The 24236-nt window shown below is 41.2% G+C and overlaps 1 protein-coding gene across 1 annotated transcript in view; it reads left to right on the plus strand.

Moving 5' to 3' along the window:
* The first annotated feature begins 5201 nt into the window (after nucleotides 1–5201).
* The window catches only part of LOC131815766 (signal transducer and activator of transcription 5B), a 67817-nt gene continuing 48782 nt past the window's right edge, over nucleotides 5202–24236 (plus strand). The window contains exon 1 of the mRNA XM_059147691.1: nucleotides 5202–5340. The gene's annotated coding sequence lies outside the window, so the exon portion shown is untranslated. The remainder of the gene's footprint in view (nucleotides 5341–24236) is intronic.

Here is a 24236-nt window from a genome sequence, read left to right on the forward strand (position 1 = left end):
GAAAGCCTGCCTTCCTTGGTCTGGCTGCCCTAGCCACCTGCCTTGGGAGAGCCACCTATGGGACAAGGAGAAGGGGTTTGCAATGTCTGCTGAGCACACATTTCCTCCCCAGTCAGGAGAATGGGGAGGACCCCAACCTTTGCTCTTCCTTCTCACAGCAGGGGGAGGCCCTGGAGCCTAGGGCCTTGGAGCCTAGGGGTGGCGTGGGGAGAGGTGGCACAGAGCTGGGCCTCCGAGGGGGACTGCCAGCTGTCGTAAGCAGCCCTGGGTCAAGTCTGGCTCTCATCCTCTTCCACGAGGACTACCAGGCCCCTCTACTCACTCCTTTCTCCTTCTTCCACACCAAGAGATCTTTTTTGTGCCTGAGCCAGCGCAGTACCTGACCTCAGTACCCAGAGCCCAGTATCTGCCTCTGGAGCGGACTGGGCATCTCCTTGCCTGCCCCCCCCAACCACTCTGCCACTTTCCTTTGTTATGACTAGAGGGGGTTCCTTTCTCCTGTCTCCGTTTCTCATTGTTCCTTGGTTCAATATGTCACAAACCTACCCACACCTTCACTGCCCACTCCCCTGCTCCCAGCCTCTGAAATTGGCTCCACAGTACCCAGAGCAAGTGGGGGATGTAAAGCCAAAATGAAGACTGGGCCCCATCTATCATGGGGTCAGGGTGGTGTAGAGAAAAACACAAGGCTTTGGAGTCCTCAGGACCTGCAAAGCTTGGATCTGCTGTGTGGCTTTGGGCAGGTGAGTCTGCCTCTCTGGGCTGAACCACCACCTGTGTAAAAAAAGGGGTACAGCAAGACCTGACTCCTAGGATTGCTGTGAAGATTCAGTCCCAGCAACTAGTACATAATAGGTATTCAGGGACCTTGGCCAGTAGAGCTGGACATTTCCTCCAGTGCTGTCCTATAGCCCTCAATCCTAACTGCAGGCCACTCCTGTGACTCTTCACTAGCTGCTGAAAGGCTGTGTTCCACTGCCTGGTTGATAATAAAGGCTTAATGAAGGTCCTTAAACAGGACAGGGCTTCCCCATGCTCCCGCACTTCAGGGGTTCCCTCGCACTAGTACAAGACCCCTGTTTCCCTTTCACATATCCTGACCCACAGCACCCAGAAGGCTCTCTCCTTTGCTACCCTGGCCCCTGCCTTCTCTAGTCCTACTGACCAGCTTTCCTGCTTAGGGCAGCAGCAGCAGCCTCAACTTTGCCTGCTGCTGGGTTAACTTTTGAATTCTTAATCCCACTCACCAAGCCTGAAAGACACTGCCTAGAGCGACACTCTGCTCTCTCCTCTGGGTCAGTCCTGTCCTCTCTGGATAATGCGGCAGCACCAGCACCGCCCTAGGGCTCTGGGTGGAGAGGGCACTGTGACACTGTCCCTGGAGGCGAAGCTGCCGTTGGGGCCCCCTTTGGCTTTCCAGAGAGCCACCCCTTTAGTTCTGCCTGGAAGGGAGCCCAAGTAAGTGAGGTGCATGTGAGCAAGACAGAGAGTGTGTGAGAATTCCCAAGCGAGTCCTGAAGAACCTGCACATCCATCACTCACATACCATCTCCCTGCCTCCGCCTTGCCCCCCATGCTACCCACTCCTGGCCCAGAGAGCTGACTGGGGTTGAGCTGAGGGAAAGAAAGAGTAAATGGGCATTTATCTAGTACCTTCTGCAAGCCAGGCATGACGGTTAGCTACTTTCACAAACAGGGTCTCTCCACTTTCTCTTTTTTCTTTTTTAAAGTTTATTTTCCGTATGTTTTACTTCTTTATTTTTAAAGTTTTATCTGTTTAAGTAATCTCTATACCCCACATGGGGCTCAAACTTGTGACCCCAAGATCAAGGGGTTACATACTCTTGTGACTGAACCAGCCACACGCCCCTGCCAAATGTTCTAATAGGTAGTCTAGCACCTGCTATAAAACTCAGAAGATTCAAAATGGGAAAGAGTCAGTCTTTCACCTTTCCTGTCCCCCCAGAGCCCCTCTGCAGGAGCAACCACAGTTACTCGGGTCTTGGGTGCATCCCAGAAAGATTCTATGTATTTGCAAAAGATAGTATACTTTACTTCCCATGACTCACACCTGAGGGAAACTGAGGTCTTTAGACTAAGTGAAGTACTTTAACTAAGTTTCCACAGCTGGTAAGTTGTCAGAACTGGGATTTGTACATGCTCCACCCTCCAGATCGAACTGAAAAACTCGGCTTTTTTCAACACGCACGCTCTGGCAGAGGTAAGCCCTAGCATCAACAGAGCCTCTCCCAAGACAAATCTCCATCCTAAGGTCCCTGAAATCTGGAGATCTGCCTTTCCATCTGTTGAGTGCCCACTGCCTGTATTGTCTTAATAAGGAGGAGTCATTCCACTAGGAAAGAAGAGAAGCTCCCGCAAGCGTTCTTCCTTGGCTTCTGTGTGGCTGGTGGTTACCCAGGGACAGGCTGATTCCCAGGGCTCAGAGCATTCTGGAGAGGGAAGCTACATGAGGATGGGTCTCTGACTAGAGGGGATTATGGTTGTGGTGTCAATGATGTTTCCAGAAAATGGCCTCACATTCTCCCTGTGGCTGGGCAAGGCTGAGGGAGGTGTGAAGTAGGGAGCTGTTGTCTCTTCTCCATGGTAGCCATAAGCTTGTTCTTGAGAGCAAGGGAAGGAGGCTAGAGTCAGTCCCTAGGTAAGAGTAGGTTAGATGTATGGACAAGGGCTGCCCATCAGACTTCCGGGCTGTCCTCAAGCCTCTTTCTTTTCTGGGTCAGGACATGGTCAGCTAGGAGATGACCAACTCTCTTTCCAGGCAGTGTCACTGCATCTGTAGGTATGGCTCTGGGAACTTTCTCTGTGGGCTCTCTGTAGGGCTTTCTGGATCCCAGCTTCCTGTTCAGTATCTTTCTTTCTAGGATTCTTTCTTCATTATCGCCCAGTCTAGTGTCCCCTCCACCTAGGGAACCGTGTGGCTGAGGCCCAACAGAAGAGGGTCTCAGCTCATCTGAACTGGCAAGTAGAGAAAGGTAGGTGTTAGACCTTCCTTCCTGTCTCAGGTTGACAACATTCTTGTTTTGCTGAGGTAGTCACCCAGATCATTCCGTCCTTCATGTCTGTGCACACAGCCAGCCAGATCTAGCTTGGTGCTCAGTGGTCAGTCCAAGATGTGCTGTGAGACGCAAGAACAAAGAGGTGTACCTGCTCCACCCTCCAGAGCATTCGAACTAGCCCCCTGTGGCCATCGGTCATTAGCAGTCAAGGAGGTTGGATGGAATTCTAGACCTGACCAGTCCTAGCAAGAGGGGTGCAAACCTTTGCTGTTTGTTAACAACTCAATAGCGCTTAAGTAATTCGAAGCCCTATACCTGTATACATGGATTACATGGATTACCTCACTTAATTCCGACAACAGTGCTGCAAGGTATGTCCTTTGAGTATTGCCACATTACAGTGAGGAAATCAAGGCCAAAAACTGAAGGTCTCGCATCTCAGGGAGCTGACAGCAAGTCTGGTTTTAGATTCTTTGCCCCTGATTACTACACAGTCCCCCTGGTTTCCATTTCTATTCTAGAGTGTAGGGTTTGTTCCTCAAACATTTATCTGGTGTCTGCTCTGGGCTGGGCATGGGGGTGGATTTAAAGGTAAATGGGATATTATGTGCTATCAGGGGTAGAGACACATGTAAACAAGAAATTGCCCTTCAACATAAGAGGTGCCATAATAGAGCCATGAGCCCCATGTGGTGGTAAACAGGAAGAAAGAGGTTCTCACCTCCTGGACCAAGGGCAGCTACCCGGAGGGCAGGATGACAATCCAGGTAGAAGGAACAGCACGTGTGCAGATAGGAAAACTTACAAGAAGGAGAAATGTGGTGTTCTCGGGTGCCAAAACATCTTGCACAGTGATTGTCAGGTGCCAGACAGCTCAGACCTGCTGCTTCCGTCCAGCTTCCTGCTCTAGCCTGTCCTCCTGCTCTGGCCTCCAAGTGCCCTGCACCTATTCTGGGCAAAGCACCTTGCCAGGTGTTGGCCCAAAGTGTGGGATAGAAGCAGTTGCCTGGGTGGGGGAGAAGAACTCTGTTGAGATCAGCTACAGGCACAAAGATCTTTGTTCTTGGTGTTATTCTGGAGGTGAAGGAAAGGCTGCTGGGAAGAGAGCTGCCATAGGAGGATTATGGGAGAACTTGGGGCCTTGCAGATCTTGGTCATCTCTTGACATGAAGATTTTCAGACTGTAGGCAGGGAAGCTCTGTGTGTGTGTGTGGGGGGGGGGACGGGGGTCCTTCTCCTTCTGTCCCTGCAGCTAGGTTTCTGGAGATCTGACATGCCTTGCTTTGGAGCTGGCCCTTGGAGGGTTGCTAGGGAAACGGCTGGCCAGCTCCAGAGATGTAGCCACAGGAGAGTGGGTGACTCAGACTGCCTTCTCAGACAACACACCCCCTCCCCATTACATGGAAAAGGCTTTCAGAGACCCCCTTCCCCTGGATCTTATAAAGGTGATGGTGTTTATTCTTGCCTCTCAATAGAGCAGTCAGTTCCTCCCCGTGGCTCTAACTGGTGGGAGCAAGCAAGAGTCCCTAGGGAGGGAAATGGTGTCAGACACCGCTTTCCCCCTTAAACTCCCCACCTCCCCACCCCCTACTCTAGAACTGTGGACGTCTCCGTTGGCCTGGGCGAATGTAAACTCTTGCTGTGTCCATTCAGGCTTTCCGCCCGGGGGTGGGGGGTAAGCAGCAGTCCTGGCTGAAACGCCCTCCAGGGAGCAAACCCGGGATAATTATTGATGGGGCAGCTGTGGACTTCTGACCTGGGCCTGGGAAGGACAGGACCCGGTACGCGAGCCTCAGCTGGGGGTGGGTAGGGGGCGGATGGCAGGCCACGGAGGGCGGCCAATCAACGCCACCAGAACAGCCTGGCGCGAGCCCTGCTCTTGGTGGTCGAGCCGACCCAAACAAAGCAGCATGTGCTCGTGGCCCCGTGGGACCCGGCTCGGGAGCCGAGAGGGGACGCCACTCGCCCCGGCGACAAGGGGCTGCGCGCGGCGCCCGCCCCTCCCCTCCCCCCGTGCGTGCCGGGGGATTCCGGGTCCCTTCAGGGCGGCCGCGGACCGGGTGCGAGGGACCGCGGGGCTCACGAGCGCGCGCCGGGCGGAACCAGGAAGCGGCGCGCGCCGGCGCGGGGCGCGCTCAGGTCTCGGTGCGCGAGCGGCGCGCGCGCCCCCGCGGGCCCCGGCGTGAGGAGACTCGGCGGCCGGAGCCGTCACCCCGGGCGGGGACCCTGCGCAGGCTACTACGCGCGGCTGCCCGGCGGAGGGAGGGAGCGAGCGGGCGGGCGGCGGCGGCGGCGGCGGCTGGCGCCTCAGGGGCCGAGCGAGGTAGGAGCTGCGGAACGAGCCCTGGCCTCGGGGTGGGGGAGCGAGGCCGAGGAGCCCGCCCGGGCGGGGCCCCGCGCCCCGGCCGCCCAGACGCCCGGCAGGGCCGCGCCGCCGCCATCGCTCCCCGGGCCGGGAGGCGGCCGCGGTAGCTGCGCGCTGGGGGCCGGGGGTGCCGGGAGCGCCCGGGGCGAGGGCGCTGGGGGTGAGCGAGGGGCGTCGTGCTGAGGCCGTGGCGGGCGGAGGAGGTCGAGTGTAGGGACTGTGTTGGCGCGTGTGTCTGGGTGGGCGTGTGAGGGGCCCCGGCGCCGACCCCTGCCAGCGGAGGGGGGCTGCTTTCGGCCACCTCACACCTCCGGGTTACAGTGCTGAGTAGCGCCTGGCGTCTGTTTGCTTTTCCTCCTTTTTCAAATGAGGGATCTGCGACTCCCTTGGTGGGATGAGCCCGGGGGTGCCCGGTGGGGTGGGGGGTGTAGGCAAGCCTCAAGGAACAGTGCCTTATATGGAGTCAAGACAACAAATACGAACGCTTCGATACGGCTTTGGGGTGCGAGATCCCACATCAGGACCTGCCAGGCCCCGGCTGGTGCGTGTGGCGGTGGGATGCAAATTGCTTTTTTTTTTTTTTTTTTTTTTTGCTAGCCGGGGATAAAGAGTAAAAAAGTGCCCGTGGGGTCGAGGGTAGATAACGGAGAGTCGGAAGGCGAGTCCTGGTGTCACAAAAGCTGGTCTGGGGCTAAAGGAATCTGGCAAGATGGTTAGGCTCTTCAAAGAGGAAAGAACTTGTATGGAGCAAGAGGCGTCTGCAAACACTTGTAGCTAGCAGTGATGGAAAAGGCAAAGACGAAAAACAAGCGCCAGCTTTTAGGAAGATGGGAGCAATGAAAACCGCAAGAATGTGAAAGGCAAAAGGAGATAACGATCCTTCCCACTTCTTTTTCTTCCTGTCCCCCATGACCCTGTCAGACCTTTGATTCAGATAAACAGTACTAAAAGTGGGTCATAGAATGTTGGAGCTGGAGAGGTCCCCGGGATTATGCTGCATTCTCTTATTGTACAAATGAGGAAACTGAGGCCCCAGGTAGATGGAGTAAGTGGCCTGCTCAGTTCACACAGCTGTTCAGTCGTTGTGGGACTGAAGTGTCCATCTGAGGACTCTTAGGTCAGTGCTCTGCCCAAAGCACTGTGGAGCAGTAGATCTTTGCCTAAATACAGTTCCATTAATTGTCTCTGAATGTCCTCGGGGAATGCCCCTTGAAGGGCTAGCGTGTCACCAAATTATTAAACTGAGGTTTATGTCCTTTTCTCAGTCTTCAAATGGTGTTTATCTTCCCTTGGTATCTTAGGTTTCCAAAGTGGTTGGATAGCCGCCTGGGCCATAATAAGCTTTCAGCTGTTGCGTATATATTATCTCAAATAATTTTGTTATTGTTCAGTGAAGATAATACAACTTTGCCATTTTGCTCAGCATTGTTCAGTTATTTATATGATATTTGTTGTTTTGGCTAGTAGAAGAGGATGTATTTTATTTCGTGTACCTTTCATGTTTTTCTGAGTTTATTTTGTAACACCATGAACGTCGGATGGGTTCTGATAATTTCAAGTGGCGGAATCCTATTGATTGACTTTCTATCAAGGCTTTGGGTTTTTTGTTTGTTTTGGTACCAATTTCCACCTCAAGGAAGATTACATTTGTTAGACTCAATAGTATAAATGGGAGAAGGGGCTGCCGATTTTAAGAAAAATTTACCATGTGACCAGTTGTGATGTCTGTCATGTTTAATTAAAGCAACACCACACCTTTGGTCAGGTAAGTGTCATCTAGTAGATTACTTGTTTTCCATAGTCTTCTGGAGGATGAAAATTTCAGGCACCTGGTTGAGAGACAGGGAAGGAATGAAGAAAGAGATCATTTTTCAAAAAAACAAAACCTCAGGGAAAAAAAAGTTGATTTCTATCACCAGCAGTTTGGTTATTGCATAACTTGGAGCTGAACTACATAAAATCTTTGCTGTATACCTAACTCCATAAATTCTCCTGCCTTCTCCCTTGTCCTGGCCTTTTCAGCATTCATGTGTTTGGAAACAGGATATTAATATGGATTGTGTTAGGAAATTGAAGGTGGATATATTTCTTCCATGGGTACTTTGTGATGAATATGATGGCGGGGGGGATTGCTATCATTGTTTAGAGTGTTACAACATAAATATTTTGGTCAGTACTTCCTATTGTGCCCCAACTTCTCATTTCATCTTCATTTTCTGGCTCTCAAGTGATTTTTTTTTTTTAAGCGTTATTTACATATTTAGAAACCACATCAAGACTAGTAAAGGGTGCCACTTATTGCTCTTTTGGTACTTATGTCAAGTTTCTGAAGTTATAATAGTAACTTAGTATTCAAATTATTTGTCATTTAAGCTAGGTTTATATTTATGAATGTGCTTGTGGTGGTTCATTTGGCTTGTTTTTGTGTAGGTAGGTGATAGAGGTAGTCTTACAAAGGGAAGATGTTATAAACAGGTAAATAACACATGGAAAATTAGATTGCAGGTTGAAGGTAGAATCTAAGGAGACTTAACTATTCTAGTGCCCTGTAAACATGTATATATCTCGGAAGTGTTCACAGATTTCTGGATGTTCTAACTACCAGTGAGATATTTTTTCCCCTTCTTTTAGAATATAGATTACCATATTATTCCTACAAAGGGGAGCAAAAAAAAATTAATTTGTCTTGAGTATTTGAAACTTATTCTTCTAAAAATTTATCTGACAATTCCAGGTTACTGGGCTCTTCAGGAGAATAATATCTCTTTACTGCATAATAAAGTGTCAGAATACTTTGGCTCTGGAACTGAATAAAAATAATGTTGAAAGTTAGCTCTAATGTATCAGTGTCCCCAATTTTGTATAGTGGTTAAAGGGAAAAAATTTTTCTTTAAATCTTAGCTTTGTTAATAGAAGTGTTCTAAAATCGGAAGTATTTTTTTCCCCTGCAATGTTGGAAATACAACAGTCTTATGCTTATTTCTGGGAATAAGAAAGTCAAATTTAACAATCTAGTTTCCATTGATCAGACTGTTTTTTGTACATTTAAATCATGAACATCACAATGATAAAAACTTTTTTTGAAAATTGTATTCATTTTTAATTTTGTGTCCTTATTTTAAGTAGAATATTGACATTGGATCTTTTCTTGTTAATGATGATCCTTTGTTACTGAAAAACTTAAGCCAGTTTGGAGGAGATTTTACAAATATAAACCTATGCTATTTTTACTAATCAAAGAGAGGAGTAATTTACAGGTGTTAGATTTTTAATTGGTTGAATGAGACCCTCACTTTTGGTGGTTTCAGGGTTTTAGATGACGTTTATTACTTTTGTTAGTTTTGGTCACACCCATGACTTCCTTGGAAGGTATCTTTGAGGTTTGGTTTCCTTTTTTTTTAATGGTAATATTGGGGTGGGGGTGCTTCCTGTTTGTATTTTCAAAATTAGGTCCACATGTTAACTTTCTTGTAGTGTCACATTTTTATTTTAAACATGTAAAGACAAGTATCAGATGCCATGTGGTTTTTCTTTGTCCGTTTTACTGCTTCATGACAGCCTTAGTGAGCTCAGCCTGAATCCTCAGTTGGGAAGGCAAGGCATTCCTCAATCTTTTCCCAACTCTCTTGAAGGCATAGCAGCCTCAGACAGACTCTTAAAACAACAACAAAGGTGCATTTAACAGAAAAATGGGGCTGTTGCTATCTGTCTCTTTCCAGGTACCTAGATAATGTACAGCATTAAGACAGAGTTGAGGGGCACCTGGGTGGCTCAGTCGTTAAGCGTCTGCCTTCTGCTGGGACCATGATCCCAGTGTCCTGGGATTGAGCCTCACATTGGGCTCCCTGCTCAGCAGGAAGCCTGCTTCTCCCTCTCCCACTTCCCCTGCTTGTGTTCCCTCTCTTGCTGTCTCTATGTCAAATAAATAAAAAAAATCTTTGAAAATTTCTTTTAAAAATTAAAAAAGAAAGAGTTGAAACGTGTTATATGGAGCCTTGATTGTCAAAGTTTTAAAGGGTTGCCTTGGACTTATATGACCTAGAACCCCACATATTAAGTAGTGACTATAGCAGTTTTTCTGATTTCACTTAAGTCATACAGAATGTCTTAAAGGCTTTAAGTAAGAATTTGGACACATTTAGGGTATGGCAGTAGAACTTAGGATAAATCGCCCTCAGCTATAAAACTCTTCTTTGACCTTCCTGGATAATTTACCTGGTATGTCGCCTTTTTTTTTTTTTTTTAAGAGGTTCTTTATTGTTACGCAGGCGCCTGCGGGTGGTCAGCAGCTCCTGCTAGCTGAGCACCGGTATGTCGCCTTTAATATAAATATTGGAATATGAGTTATGTGGACCCTTGAAGAGAAGTATATCCTTGGAATGAGTACATATCATATTGTTTTCCTGGTTAAAGCAACTGGCCTTTTCCTGGCCCTCAACTAACTTTATTCTAAGAAGTATAAAGACTAAATACGCTCCTGGGCACCTGGGTGGCTCAGTGGGTTAAGCCTCTGCCTTCCACTCAAGTCATGATCTCAATGTCCTGGGATCCAGTCCTGTGTTGGGCTCTCTGCTCAGCAGGGAGCCTGCTTCCCACTTTCTCTCTCTCTCTCTGCCTACTTGTGATCTCTCTTTGTCAAATAAATAGTCTTAAAAAAAAAAGACTAAATACACTCTGAATTAAATTGGTATTCAAATATGTTTGCAGTTTAGGGATACTTTATCTCTCCTAAATTTTCTTTTGGATCACCTTAGTAAAGGCAATACTGCATTAGCATGTTGCACAGTTACGCATAATGCACTTTGTAGTTGAGCTTAATACAGAGATTTTGACCTCCCATTTCCCCTTCCCCAATATTTGGTAAAGGAGAAAGCATATTTGTTACATACTGGATATTTTCTTTCTTGGACTTATTCATAATAATTACACCTGTTTCCTATGTATTATAATACTATTAAGATGAAAAATAGGGGCGCCTGGGTGGCTCAGAGTGTTAAAGCCTCTGCCTTCGGCTCAGGTCATGATCCTGGGGTCCTGGGATTGAGCCCCACATCGGGCTCTCTGCTCGGCAGGAAGTCTGCTTCCTCCTCTCTCTCTGCCTGTCTGTCTGCTTACTTGTGATCTCTGTCTGTCAAATAAATAAATAAAATCTTTAAAAAAAAGATGAAAAATACCTATATTGATTGATAAGAACATTTATCTTTTGGAACCTAGCTTGCAAAATCTACTCTAACACTCACTCTCCATTTATTATTCCATTGCTTTTGGCACTTTAAAAAAAAAAATGTTTTTCACACTTTTATTATGAAGAGAGAAATATCTCCACATTCAGGGTACTGCTAGTTTTTTGAGGTGCTTGTGCTGACTCATTTTTTAAAATTATACTAAGATATAGAGTATGGTTTGAGAGCAGCAATGAGATTCTCAGAAAATATGAAAACTTTCCTTTCTGACTAGTTAGAGAAAGGTTGGGGAAGACAAGGGGAAATACATCAATGAACCAATGAATTATTGTTATTTGTTGGGATTAATTTGATGACTAATATTTTTAATGCCCATCAGGCTAGTAAAATGAATTTGGCTTTACCCTGTAATGATAATAGGCAAACTCAAGTATTTTCTAATACTGCTTGTTTTCCCCGGTAGGGGATTTTTTTTTTTTTTTTTTTTTTGCGTATGGGAAATCAAGCCAAAGTTACCAGTAACAGCCACATCCACTATTTGTGTTAAAAACAACTGTTTATCTCTCTGGGCTATTGCTCTGCCTACCATGAGCTCATCTGGGAATATATACTAGTTACCTGTATAAGAATTATGCCATCTTCCAAAAAGTGGTCAGAAAACTAGTTAAAAAGTACTTCAAATTATGTCCAAAGCCTAAAAGTAGAAAGATAATAAAAATAACAGCTAACACTGTCTACTTACAGTGTGCTAGGCAGATGCTGTTATAAGCTCTTGCCATATTTTAACTCATGATCCTCAAAGGGGAGGGTATTATTTTCAGGTGAAAGATGAAGAAATGGCCACAGAGAAGTTAAGTAACTTGTCCAAGGTCACATTGCTAGTAATAATGGCAGAACTGGATCCAGACCTAGGCCAAGCTTATTCTGGAGGCTGTGTTCCTAACCACTGCGCTGCAAAAGACAGCAGGCAACGGCAACTTTGCAATAAGACATTTGGTTTCTTTAAGGCTTACATTTCTTAATTTGTATTCCCAAGTGGACTCTTGTTTATTTTTAATGGAAAATGGAAAAATGTATAAGTAATCAGAAATTTTTAGTTTATGAATGGGATGATAAGTATTTTTCCAACTAAGGGATATAATCCTGGTGGAAATATGTTAAAACAAGGAAGGTCTTAATTCTAATAAACTGCCCTTTGTTGTTTTGCCATTACCATTACCAAATACATCATAGGAGAAAAGCTTTAAGATATCTCCTTGGCCGCTCTTTACAAACAAAAGGATCACTTGCACCAGTTTAGCACATAACTTGTGTTTGTTCACTGAAAATGCAAGTATCTGGCTCATTTTATTTACAACTTTATTTCAAAGGGATTTACAGCCCTTTTCTTGTTTAGCTGAAGCTTTGTAGAGTTACTAATTTTGATTTCTGAGGTAGGGGGACTTAAGATTTTAATTTGGGGGTTATTTTTTAAGGCAACTGAAACAATTATTGTGTGTTTAGATCTATGCGAAGGCTATTAGAAACTAATTTTAGAAATTTATTCCTTTTTATACGTGATGGTCTCAGAATTTTTCCTTGGAGGTAGATTGTGAAGTTAAATCTTGGAGACAAAATTCACTACCCTGAAGTGTAGTGATCTGAATTTGAGAGATCAAGTTAAGGAGGAAAGAAACTTCAATTCCCTGAGCAGAGCATATAAACTTGTTCAAATAAACAGAGGATGTTGTCTTCCAGGATTGTCAAACTGTCACCTTTGACCAGGGTTGAATTTTCTTTGAATGTTGACAGAAGTGACAATGTCAGTGGAAAAAAGCTTAATGTGAAGTATCTATCACTCAGAATTTCCTTATGTTTGTGTCAGTGAGATCCTACAATTAAAACTTTTTTTTTTTTTCTTCTATGTCTGATAGTTTTAAAAAGCCTACAGTGGGGTTTTCCAGCTTTTAGATGAGAGTAAATTAGAAAGTTTGTGAGAAATTATTTTGTGTTGTCTAAAATTCAGAGCCTGTAACCTGTGGCAGATCATTATGTTTTCAGAAAGAATGGGACTTAATTCAACCTGCAGAAAACATTTTAAATAAGCTACATTCACAAATGCTATTGTGGCATTTATAAATAGAAACTGTTGAGCCCTTAATCTGTTAAAGTACTAAAAAATGGAGTTTTTCAGCTTTATAATACAGCATTCTACAAGATAGTCCTTTATATTTTAACTGGATAAACCATTCTCAGAAATAATGTTAATTCTGTGTTTTCATTTTGCCTCGTGTTTCTAAAATTTTGGTAATCTTTCAGTTTTGAGAAGAATAACAAACTAGAGATCTACAGAAATATACAGCTCTTTACAAAATGAAACAGTCCACCCTGTGGGTTTATGTTTTTACTATTTGTGATCTCTTTCTGGTAGAAAGCGAGGGAGAATTATAGTGAGAACCGTACTCCAAAAGGTATGGAAGGCCTAATACATAGAGATGCAGTGCACATATTCCTTCTCTTTGTGTTATTGTTAATGTTTGCAATTATGTAACGATATATGGAAACCCCGAACATATCCTAAGCGTATTTTAAAGATAAGTTTATTTTGTAATTAGTTTAAACATCAAGTAAAAATACTTGAGATATATATACATAAACACACACACACATATATATAAAACAAAAAGTTATAGGTTAATATTATTATTATTGCTTTTAATAAATATTTTATTTATTTATTTATTTTGAGAGAGAGAGGGTGAGCTCAAGCAAGGTGAAGAGCTTAGGGAGAGGGACAAGAAGAGCTGATCTCAGGGCTTGATCCCATGACCCCAAGGTTACCGCTGAGCTGAAACCAAGAATTGGATATTCAACGGACTAAGCCACCTAGGCGCCCCAGATTTTGGGTTAATATTAATATATAAAAATATATATACCAAAAATAAGGAAAAAAAGGGCTCCCAAAGGGATGATGAACAGAAGAGTTACAAATGCCCAACGATCATACAAAATTAAGTTCAGCTGCACTAGAAATCAGGAAATACAAACAAAAACAATGACATAATTTTTCCAATTAACAGATTTACAAAACTAAAAATATTGAAAAAAAAATAATGTTGTTTAGGAAAGTGGGGAAACTGGCACCTTCCTATTAATTGGTCAGATGTAAATTGGTGCTTAAAAAAAAAGGATTTTATTTATTTGAGAGAGAGGGACCAAGCATGAGCTGGAGAGAGGCAGAAGCAGACTCCCCACTGAGTAGGGAGCCCAAGGAGGGGCTCAATCCCAGGACTCTGAGATCATGACCTGATCCGAAGGCAGACATCAGGTGCCCCTAAACTGGTGCTTCTTTTGAAGGACAGTTTGATACATGTATTGAAAGCCTTGAATGTGTGTATACGTTTTGACCTAACAATTCTTTTTTTTTTTTTTTTTTTAAGATTTTATTTATTTATTTGACAGAGAGAAATCACAAGTAGATGGAGAGGCAGGCAGAGAGAGAGAGGGAAGCAGGCTCCCCGCTGAGCAGAGAGCCCGATGCGGGACTCGATCCCAGGACTCTGAAATCATGACCCGAGCCGAAGGCAGCGGCCCAACCCACTGAGCCACCCAGGCGCCCCATGACCTAACAATTCTGTTTAGATGATATAATCTGAAATATATTCAAAGATTTATGTATCTGTATATAAGGATGTTCCTCATGGTATTGTTTAAAATAGGAACAAATTGGAAACAGCTTTCTTGTTCAGCATTAGAGGATTAATTAACTAAATTGAAGAGTATCTTATATAATGGAATACTATTCAGCCATTTCAGTCATGGTATAAAACAATATTTAATGACATAGTAAAGTTTATAATATATTACTAAATGAAGAGGCACATTTGCAAAACATCACATGTAGTCATGCTTGGAAAAAGTATAGGTATTGAACTGCCCAAATAGAAAGAACTGTGGAAGCACAAAAATTGTAACTCCTGGACCATACTTTGTGAAGGCATAAAGGAGTGTGTTAACAGTGGTCAGGATGGCATTTTAAAATATATTTTCAAAATTCATTTTTGGTTTAAGTAAAAAAATAAGTCCTTTTATCTTGAATGTTTGAATGAATTGATACATATTTAATTATCGGTACCACATTCTTATTTGTATTCAAGCAACTTAAAGAATGTTAAATCCCTATAGTTACTTAATGAGGACAGTGGGCTCTACTACAGCCATTAAAAAATAATTCAAACAACCCCCTAATAATGTTGGTTTTGTTGGAGGAAGTATTTTATAAATACTGTATTCTGGATAAAAATATGTGGATTTGAGCAATAAAGTAGAAACTATTGTTATACTTTACGTTCTGAAATTTGTGTTAATGGATAAAATATGGATCAGATATCCTAAGTATCTCACAGCACATTTGGCTTAAATGCAAATAAAAATAGTGATGTGTTTGTACATTTAAAAAAAAAAGTATAGGTATTGAAAAATATTCTGGGTTATAGGATTCTGGGTGTGTGCGTGCATGTGTGGTTTCTAGTGTCTTCCCATTTTTCTATACTAAATAATAAACAGAATACTTTGTAATCAAAAAAGTTATTTTTAATGGATCAATAAAGAAAATATGAGTATTATTTAGCCATAAAAAAGAAGGAAATCTTGCCGTCTGTGACAACATGGATGAATCTAGAGAGCACTATGCTAAGTGAAGTAAGTCAAAGAAACACAAATGCTATATGACCTCACTGATATGGGGAATCTTAAAAGACCGAACTAAAAAACAAAACAAAACAAAACAAAAAAACAAAACTAGATTGGTGGTTGCCAAAGACAGGGGAAAGAGGACTGTGTGAAGGTGGCCAAGGAGTACAAACTTCCAGTTATCAGATGAGTAAGTTCTGAGTATGTAATGTATAACATGGTGACTAGAGTTAACTGTATTGTATATTTTAAAGTTGCTAAGAGAGTAGGTCTTAAGAGTTCTCCCCAAAGAGACACACATACACAAATTGTAACTATGTGAGGTGATGGATGCACTAACCAACCTAATTTTGGTAAACATTTTAAGAGAGATATATATATATGAAATTACTATGTTATATACCTTAAGTTTATATAATGTTTTATGTCAGGTGTATCTTAATAAAAGATAAAGGTGAGGGAAAGTTATTTTTAAAATGACTTTTGTGTATTAATTTAGAATGAGAAACTTGTTTTTATTTTCAGTTAGTATTTCCTTTTTAAGAGCAGAAAATGAGTAGTTTGTGATGTTTGTGTTAGATATTTGGCATAGTATATTTATTTGGTATCATTTATGACATCTTTTGTTGAAGAACTATATTAAAACCATTCTAATTATATATAACATTTTCAGAGTTAACATAATTTGAACTTGAGGACTGAGTTATTACCTGTGCTTGTGGAATGATCCACTTTTTATATATAAGTTGATAGTGAATTATATTTTATAATAAAGAGATTATATTGCTTTATTTGTGTATGTGCCCTGCTTAGTTATCATTCATTTCATATTGAAGATGTGTGTTTGTTTTTTCTTCAACTTAAAAAAAATTAACATATATTATTTGCTTCAGAGGTACAGGTCTATGACTCATCAGTCTTACACAATTCACAGCACTCACCGTAGCACATACCCTCCCCTTTTTTTCAACTTAAAAAAAAATAGGTCTAGTTTATTTTAACTTCAGGTAACCCTGTGAACATTGTATTATTTCATTATATTTTGTGTATTTGCTTTTGTATTGCTCTCTCTTTTATGATAATACCTACAAAGATTGCTAGGTTTATGGATTTTTTTTCCTTGTAATTCCATTAGTCATGCTTAATGACTTCTTTAAATGTTTATTATGGTATTCATTTGGGAATAGCTGGTAAAGGAAATCTCTAGTGAAAGATACTTTCTCTTGGGTATATGTCATTGCTAATAACAAGAGACTTGTGTTCTGCCTTAATTAAATTCACATTAAAAAGTTTCTTTGTAACTAGATTTAGTGTTCAAAAGCTTTTTCACATTTTAAGAACTTTAAAGAATAAAAATGAAAATAAATTACAAGTTGATGTTTTAGGAGAAATATGGAGAACAAGTTTTAGGTCTTAGCACTTTTGCAGCAAATAAAATTACAGTCTTAAAAATACATACATAGGGGCTCCTGGGTGGCTCAGTGGGTTAAAGCCTCTGCCTTGGGCTCAGGTCATGATCTCAGGGTCCTGGGATGGAGCCCCGAATTGCATTGGGCTCTCTGCTCAGCAGGGAGCCTGCTTCCTTCCTCTCTCTCTTCCTGCCTCTCTGCCTACTTGTGATCTCTGTCTGTCAAATAAATAAATAAAATCTTAAAAAAAAATATATATATATTTGAGCCCAGCAGAAGACTTACTTACTTTATTTTATTTTTTTAAAGATTCTATTTATTCATTTGAGAGACAGAAGGAGACCTAGTACAAGCAGGGGGAGAGGCAGAGGGAAAGGGAGAAGCAGACTCTCCACTCTCCACTGAGCAGGATGCTGGACATGGGGGTCCTGGGTCTATCCCAAGACATGGAGATTATGACCTGAGCAGAAATCAGATACTTAACCAACTAAGCCACTCAGGTGCCCCAAGATTTTTTTTTTTAAAGTAATCTCTACACACAGTGTTGGGGGTTGAACTCCTAACCCCAGGTTCAAGAGTTGCATTTTCTTCCAAGTGGGCCAGCCAAACACCTCAGGCCTACTTATTTTGTAAAAGTCAGCTTGGTAAAAGTTTTCCTTAACCTGGATTATGCCTAGTAATTTATTGTAATGGAATTTGCTGTAACAGAATATTTAAGTCCGTTTTGAGGATACTAAAATGTAAGAGAAATCATATGGTACTTTTTAGTGCTTTGTAAACCTAAATCCATAAGTAGTTAATTCAAATGTATAAAGATAAATATTTTCATGTATTAAAACCATAAACATATATTGCCCAGTATGCCTTCATAAATAAATCCTGTTGATTTTCTGGTTCTTTTTGCTTATTACTTCTTACCTTCTCTGCCTCCTGAACATGTGATCAATCTTATTTTCCTTTGGCTTCAGTGTATTTATCATTGCTGATTTCTCTCTCATCTGTTTTATCACTGTGGCATTTTTATGACCAATTAGAATAATCCCCTTTATTTATTTATTAATATTTTATTTATTTGAGAGAGAGAGAGAGTATGAGCAGGGGGGACAGAAGGACAAGGGGAGCCTTGCTGAGCAGGGAGCCCGAAGTGGGTCTCTATCCCAGAAGCCTGAGATCATGACCTGAGTGGGATGAAGTCAGATGGTTAACCTACTGAGCCACTCAGGTGCCCCTCCCCTTCTTTTATGTGCCCAAATCATATTTACCAAACCATGAGATATTTTAAAAATCATATACATTTGAGGCCTCAAATTTAACATCATATATTTTATAACATGGCATCAGTAAATTACAGAATATATATATATATATATATATATATTTTTTTTTTAAGATTTTATTTGTTGATTTGACAGAGATCACAAGCAGACAGAGAGGCAGGCAGAGAGAGAGAGAGGGAAGCAGGCTCCCTGCTGAGCAGAGAGCCCGATGCCGGACTCAATCCCAGGACCCTGAGATCATGACCTGAGCCGAAGGCAGCGGCTTAACCCACTGAGCCACCCAGGCACCCCACAGAATATATTTTTAAATTAAGATATAGAATGATTTATGTTTTCTTAATTTAGAACTAGTTACTTGATTGTTTTCTAATCTTCACCAGATTTTGGAGAACTTGGTTATTGTCACAAAGACAAGTCTTTCCCAAGTCTGTAAATCTTAAGATTATTTCTTAAAGGAGCTCAAGTATATGTAACATTCAAAAGAGGATAAAAAAATTTACTTCTTTCAAAAGTTAACATTAGTTTTGTTTGAAACTCTTCCGTCTGCTTTTTGTTTCTTAGCTGCCAGAGGGCTTTTTGGGGTTGTGTATGTATGTGTATTTAAAAATACTTCTGAAGTGAGTAAAGAAATTTATTTCAGGGGCGCCTGGGTGACTCAGTGGGTTAAGGAATTTATTTCAAAATTTTCTAGTAATTGGGCTACCAATCGAGGTAAGACTTAGTAAAGTCTTAGTAGTAGTTAAGTAGTAAGTCTTAGTAAAGACTTAGTAAAATCTGACGGTGAATGAATGGGCTGTACAATCATGTGTATTAAATTAGACAACAACTTGCCCCATTAAACTGTACTTGTCAGTGGTTCTTAACCATTTGGGGATTAGGGGACCTTTCAAGGCCCTAATGAAACCATTGACTCTCTTCCCAATAAAATACATATACACATAAAATTTTGCATACATTTGAAGAATTTCATGGACTCCGGTTACAAACCCCTAAAATAAACAACCAGCCCTCTCCATTAATGTAGTAGTGGAGGTGGGGTCATGTGGAGAAGAGATAAATAATCAAATTTACAAAATGTGGATTTATTTAAAAACCTCTAGCCGATCTTGTTACCTAGGGGCTCAGAAACTTATTCCCCCATGCCGGGGAACTCAATAAATATCAATCTGTCTCAGCATTCTGCTGCTGCTGCTTCTTTTTTTTTTTTTTTTTAAGATTTTATTTATTTATTTGACAGAGATCACCAGTAGGCAGAGAGGCAGGCAGAGAGAGAGAGAGGGAAGCATACTCCCTGCTAAGCAGAAAGCCTGATGTGGGACTCGATCCCAGGACCATGAGATCATGACCTGAGCCGAAGGCAGCGGCTTAACCCACTGAGCCACCCAGGCACCCCTGTCTCAACATTCTTAAGGTCTGTATTTCATTGCATAGTCTTAGCATAATTTAGTTAACCCACTAATATCTATTAATGGTTATTTAAGTTGTTTACAGTTTTTCTTTTTTATAAACAGCACTGTGGTACAGATTCTTAGGTTGACTGGGGCTTTTTTGCATTTACTGGATTATCCTCTTAATGTAAGTTCTAGAAGTAGACTTGCTGAGCAATTTGCATAGATAGTACACCCTCCAAAAAGATCATCCTAGTCAGCATACCTACCAAGAACTTGTGTGTGATGGGGATGACATTTCCTTATGTCTTCTGTAACTGAGTATTGATAACCTTTGTATCTTTGCTAGTCTCTCATATTTATGTTTAATTTCTAGCAAGGTTAGACAGTGTTTCACATGTTTATTGGCCATTTTGTTTCTTCTTTGTATTAGCCTTTTTCCTATATAGCTGCTTGAGTGTTCTCCAAGATCTTTCTGTCTTATGTATTACAAGTCATTTCCTCCCAGTTTTTTCTCTTTTCTTGCCTTTCAACTTTGTGTAGTATTTTTTGCAGTACCAGTGTTAAATTTTTGTGTTGTCTAATTTAATAGTCCTTTCTTCTCCAGTCTGGCTCTTAAGACGTGCTTAGAAAAACCATCTCTACCCAAAGATTATAAAATTTTCATTTGTATTTTCTTTTAGAATATTTTGTGGTTATTTTTTTGCATTAAGTTTCTCCATCCATCTGGAATCTATTTCTGTGTAAGAAGTTTGGGAATGTAGCTTTTTTTTGTTTTTCTGAAAATAATACTATTTATTTATCACTCACTATGTGCCAGACATTGAGCTTAATGTTTCACATCTATTTACAGGTTTTTTTTTAAGATTCTATTTATTTATTTATTTAACAGAGAGAGAGAGAGAGAGAGAGAGAGAGAGAGGGAGGGAGATCACAAGTAGGCAGAGCAGCAGGCAGAGAGGAAGGGAAGCAGGCTCCCTGCTGAGCAGAGAGCCCGATGTGGGGCTTGATCCCAGGGCCCTGAGACCATGATCTGAGCCGAAGGCAAAGGTTTAACCCACTGAGCCACCCAGGCGCCCCCACATCTATTTACAGTTTTAACCTAAATCAATTCTAAATGGTGAGCCAGTTATCAAAAGAAAAAAAAAATTCACCGTTTGCCACCAGCTCCCTCTTTTTCTACTGATAAAGTACATGTTTAGTGTATATTCTAAGTCCTCATATCTGCTCAGATTCACTGCTTCTCTGTTCTGTTCCAGAGATTAGTGTGTCTCTGAATATACTCCATTGTTTTAATTATCGGACATTTTATTGGATCATTACAGTTTTTTCAGAGAATAATAGAGGTGAGAATTTTCGTGAACTGCCTCTGAAATATGCATTAGTATAGACTTTTAATCTGGCTCAAAGTGAATTTCACATTCTTTGAGCAGATGGTAGATAATCACCAGTAGTTCCATTAAAGATACACTAGATTTAGTCTTAAACATGTGTTCCTATAGAAGTAGAAACAGAATAGTAATTTTTAAAAACAATCTGTCCACTTTCAACTCCAATAGTGTAATTTCATTCTCACATTTCAGTTAAGTATAGTAAAACTTTACTTTTAAATTTTAATTTAAAAGCTTAGAATTGCTTTCAAAGTGTTCTTCTAAACAAACAGAAGGAAAGTTATGCATGTTACAGATAAGACATATGAACTAGAAAATTACACAGGAGTTATATAGGGATATGTAAAATATTTATATTATGGATAAGCACTGTCCAGATACAAATATAAATGCAATTATTTAGTAGCTAGCTTTATTTTTTTAATACACTGAACGTTATCAAGATGAAGAACTGTTCATCAAAACCACCAAAGAATAAAAAAGCAAGCTACTGAGAAGATATTTGCAACATGTGTAACTAGTAGGTACCTTTAAAAAAGCAAAGAGAAACAAGTGCAATAAATTTTAATAATATATTTTAATCCAGTATATTCAAAATATTGTCATTTCAACATGTAACGAATATAAAAACTACTAATATATTTTACATTTCTTTTTCTGTGCCAAGTCTTTGAAATCTGGTGTATATTTTATACCTATACCCTATCTGAATTTGGATACAAAATTTTCATCAGAGATGTGTGAACTGGATAAAAAATAGATGCACAAACTGTGTTCAGATAACATAAGACTTTCAGTTGATGAAGTAGATTCACATACCCAGGTTGTCCTAAACATACTTGAAAGTTTTCCAAGAACTAAAGCAAGCATCAATTTTTAAGTTTACATTTAAGTTTATTAAAGTAACAAACTAATGTCCTCAGTCATATTAGCCACATTTCAAATACCAATGGCGTATGTGGCTAGTGGCTGTCATATTGAACAGTGCAGTTACAGGCCTAGTTCTTAAGAAATAAAATATAGGCTGGTCTCCTACTTTTAACATCTAGTCTACAAATAACTCAAATACAAATAGGGTTTCTTGCCCTCTGGGAATAGAAGCCATTGCTCTATAAGGGTGCCAAAGCTACTCTTACCTAAAGAAGATGATACCCCCAACATTTCCCACCAGACCCCTACCCCAAAATACACATACACAGTTGCACTTCCTTTGTATAAAAACAAAACAAAACAACCCACTGCCCTAGGATGCCTGGGTGGCACAGTCAGTTAAGTGTCCATCTCTTGGTTTCAGCTCAGGTCATGATCTCAGGGTTGTGAGGTCAAGCTCCATGGCTCCACACTCAGTGGGGAGTCTGCTTCAGATTCTCTCTCCTCCCTCTCCTGCCCTTCCCTCCTGCGTGTGCGCACATTCTCTCTCTCTCTCTCAAGCAAATAAATCTTTAAAAAAACAAAACAAAACAAAACTGCTACACTGAGGTATGGTTGAAGTAAAGCCCTTCTCTTTTCTGTGGCAGCCGGGATGGAGAACAGACAGGGCTAGAGAGATTATTTGGTTACTAATGGTATTCCTGACTAGAAATTCTAGCCTCTTTTCCTTCAGAAACAAAATTATAAAAGGTAACTAGGTTTTGTAAGATTGTAGATCTATTGAGGTTTGGGGGTTTAGCTAGGTATTTTTCATCTCTTTATAACTTTGTTCTTACGGGAAAAAGTTCCATGTTCCAAACAACACATGTGCAAATGCATTTTGGAATATGATTCCATTTGTAAAGTGACCAGGAAGAAGATATGGGAAAGATGTTGGGTGTTGCCTGTTGTTTTTTATGACAGAAAGGTACAGGGGCTTGAGTATTGAACTTTGATGCATTAGCCTAAATTCTCTCTTATCACCTATATCACCTTACATAAAATGCTGGAACTAAAACATAAAACAGCCCATTGTTTTAAGTATAACTCAACTATCAAATCACTTTTAGGTAGAGTTTTTTGTTATTTCGTTTTCCTTCTCTGTGTGTGTGAATGTGTGTGTGCGCGCGTGCGCGCGTGTATTTAAAACTGAATTTGCCTAGAAAAGAAAATCTCTTGATCTTAGCTACTATTTATTTTTATGGTATACATAAAGTTGATGCTTGGAATTTGAGATATTCTGGTTATAGATGAAACTTTTTCCTTTCAAAGGAGATACTCCCCTCTAATGTTAGTTTAGTCTTTGAAGATACCTAAGGAGGGGAGTAATGTTTAGTTCTCTGTAGATGAGGTGAGGATAACGCCAACTATGTGTGAAAGACTGGACACATAGAGCTTCAGAAGACCAACGTGGTACAGGGATTTTGGAACCTAGGTAATAATACCTGAGTCCCACTTCCTGTCGTTCTTCAGGCCTTTCTGCTCTATCTATCATTAATTATTTTTTTTTGAAGATTTTATTTGTTTATTTGACAGAGAGAGAGATCATGAGCAGGCAGAGAGGCAGGTAGAGAGATAGGGGGAAGCAGCCTCCCCGAGCAGAGAGCCTGATGCTCCATCCCAGGACCCTGAGATCATGACTTGAGCCGAAGGCGGAGGCTTAACCCACTGAGCCACCCAGGTGCCCCTATCATTTATTTTTTAAGTAGGCTCCACAGTGGGCGTGGAACCCAACACAGAGCTTGAACTCACAAGCCTCAGGTCAAGACCTGAGCTGATTATCAGGAGTCAGTCACTTAACTGATTGAGCCATCCCACACCCTTCTACTTAATTTACCTTAATGGTCTTTTTAGATCTCAGATTTTAGAAGAAACCCTTGAAGAAATGGATAGTACTTCCATGTTGCTTTGAATATTGTCTGACCTCCAAGCCATATTAGTTTTAATATTCAATACAAGCTCTGTAGCTCTTACTCCTTGGTAGGCCTTGGGAAACCCTTTATTTTACTTTGGTGCCCGAAGAGGGTTAATTATATTAATTACACGCACACATACAAACACGCTTAAGACATCCTGATATATTATTGAATATAAATTATTCCTCAATAAAATTGAGGATTATTTCCATAAAGAAAAATTTCCTGGGGCTCCTGGGTGGCTTGTTGGTTAAGCGTCTGCTTCTGACTCAGGGCATATTCTCAGGATCCTGGGATTCAGCGCCCTGCTCAGTGGGGAGTCTGCTTCTCTCTCTCCCTCTGCCTCTCCCCTGCTCATGTGTGTGTACGCACTCTCTATCTTTAAACTCTTTTTTTTTTTTTTTTTAAGATTTTATTTATTTGTCAGAGAGAGAGAGGGAGAGAGAGTGAGCACGGGCAGACAGAATGGCAGGCAGAGGGAGAAGCAGGCTTCCCGCTGAGCAAGGAGCCCGATACGGGACTCAATCCCAGGACGCTGGGATCATGACCTGAGCTGAAGGCAGCTGCTCAACCGACTGAGCCACCCAGGTGTCCCTATCTTTAAACTCTTTAAAAAGATTTTACATACTTATTTGAGAGAGAACGAGAGAACACACACAGAGAGAGAGAGAGAGAGATGGAAAAGCATACTCCCTGCTGAGCAGGGAGCC

Source organism: Mustela lutreola, chromosome 15 (genome assembly GCF_030435805.1).
Source record: "Mustela lutreola isolate mMusLut2 chromosome 15, mMusLut2.pri, whole genome shotgun sequence".
Lineage (NCBI taxonomy): Eukaryota > Metazoa > Chordata > Mammalia > Carnivora > Mustelidae > Mustela > Mustela lutreola.